The sequence below is a fragment of the Thamnophis elegans genome, chromosome 12, assembly GCF_009769535.1.
Source record: "Thamnophis elegans isolate rThaEle1 chromosome 12, rThaEle1.pri, whole genome shotgun sequence".
Classification (NCBI taxonomy): Eukaryota; Metazoa; Chordata; class Lepidosauria; order Squamata; family Colubridae; genus Thamnophis; species Thamnophis elegans.
The window spans coordinates 32,344,089-32,346,627 of NC_045552.1; positions in this window are offsets into that span (position 1 = coordinate 32,344,089).

Sequence of the window (2,539 nt, forward strand, 5' to 3'; positions counted from 1 at the left end):
ATGAAAATTGCAAACAGTGATCTCGGAAGGAGGATTAGAAAAGTTTGTTACTAAATATTATGGATGTTTAGCTAGAATAGGACATAAGGATTTAGTCCTATTGGAGGATTTCAGAAATATTAAATGAAATACCAGTATATGGTTATGTATTAAATCTGGGTATATTTTATGATGGACATTCAAAAATTGGAGGTATAAGGGCAACATGTATAAATATCTGAGTTAAAATACTATGGCAGAAGATACAAGATTGTTTTGTTATTGGAAAGATACAGGTTGATAGATGGAAGAATATAACTTAAAACTAGCTAAACTTAGTGAAATTTAGTAATAATAGATATAATTAAACAATGATATCTGTATTAAATATTAATATTAAATGAAATGCCAATATGTGGTTATGTATTAAATTTTGGTATATTTTATGACAGACGTTTAAATAATTATAGTCAAATATAAATGGAGGTACAAGGGTAACATGTATAAATATTTGAGTTAAAATACTTGAGTTAACATGAATGGTTTGAGGACTGTGGAAGAGATGCACGAAAACCTTTTGTAACCAACTGATACACTTTCTACAGTATGTAAGGAAGATTTCATGTGTTGTGTTTGTTTTGATATATATATATATAAAAGCTGTGCTACTGCCGGAGAAGTCCCCTGGACTGCAACGAGTGGCCAGTCCTAACTGACCATGGGAAGAGGTTGCAATGGACTTCATTGTGGAACTCCCAGACAGCAGTGGGAACAGAGTAATCTGGACAGTTATTGATTTGGTTTCCAAGCAGGCGCACTTCATTGCTTGCTCAGAGTTGCCGTCCACAAAGAAATTAGCGAAAATGTTTGTGAAACACATTTATCGCCTGCACAAATTGCCCAAGAGGATCATTTCAGACCGCGGAGTTCAGTTCACAGCCAAGTTCTGAGATCCATTGGGAGGTTCATCCCAGCATGAACTGTGCAGCAGAGAGCGCCAATGCAGTGGTGGAACAATACATCCAATGTTATGTAGACTATCAGCAAGACAACTGGTCGGACTTGCTACCCTTTGCTGAAGTGGCGTACAACAATGCGGTCCACAGCAGCACCGGATTAACGGTTTTCCAGATTACCAGTGACATGGAATTTGTTGCCATGCCTGAGCTGTCTAGAGAACCTCCCTTCTCCATGTCTTTGAATGAATGGATGGACACGCTAAAGAAAGGATGGGAGAATACGAAGAAGGCTCTAGCAGATGTGGCAGAAGCCTACAAAAAGCAAGCTGATCAACACCGCTCGCTCCAAACCCCCTTCCGTGTGGGGGACAAAGTTTTTGTGTCTACCAAATACATAAGATTAAGAATGCCTAGCAAGGAATTTGGTCCAAAATTTCTAGGTCCATTCCCAATAGTGAAGATAGTTAACCCAGTTACAGTTCAACTCAGTCTACCCAGAAGTCTAGGGAAAACTGGCCCAGAATTTCATTGTAGCTTGTTGAAACCAGTAATTGGGTCTAGCATAAGAGCATCCACCCAAGCTTTCCCTCCTCCTGTAGTGATAGAAGGGGAAACACAATCTGAGGTGGAAAAGATTGTAGGCTCTAGGCTGAATAAGGGTCGCTTACAGTGTTTAGTGCAATGGAAGGGTTGCCCTTTGTCTGAAGCCACTTGGGTGAAAAGCTGGAACCTAAAAGTGGAAAAGTTAGTAGAACAATTCCACGAGAAGTTTCCCGATAAGCCAAAGGGTCCCCTGCGGGGGGGAGAGGTGGTTAATTGTGTTATGTTAACTTTTATGTTATTCTCTTTTCAGGAAATATTTTTCTTCTGAGGAGAGGCTGCCTGTCAGGCCTGCAGTTATATCCCTTTTAGGATCTTTGGCCTGCCACTCTCTCTCTGATTTCATTATGCTGTTTCATTAGTATAGTAGTTGGGAGGGGGGAATAGAAAGGAGTAGAATTGTGGAATGCGTTGTTGCCGTTCTTTTCTAGAAGCCCAAGGTCATCTTTTGTCTCCGCACCTCTGCACCTGACCGGAACCAGCTGGGTGAAGTGCCAGCGTGGAAGAAGATTGGACCATGTGATAGATTTGTGGGTGTGGTGACAAGATCATGAACTTTCAACTGGGTGGGAATCCTAGGTAACTTCCAGAATTGGGATTCCACAGATGTGCTAAGATGTCTGACCTATTAAATTGGAGCTTTAAGGATCGTTTTGCCTTGGACTCTGATCTAATTCTGCATGATACTTGGAATGGCGACACAACCCTGGAATGCACATTTTACCCCTCCATTTCTGCAAGTCCCTTTCCTCCCTCAGGAACTATGCGAAACCGAGCCAGGTGGGAGGCTGTCAAACCCCAGCCTGGCCCATCTGCTCCCCACCTTCAGAGCCCTTCAGGAAGACGCAGCCTGCCCCCATGCTTACCTTCCCTTTCCATCCGACCGGGGGCGGGGGGGAGGCTTTTTTCTTCCTGGTCATTCTGCCTTGGAAGGGGAAAGAACAGGAGCCAGGCTCCAAAGACAGCGCCTGGATGGGCAGAATGGAAAGAGCAGCGACACA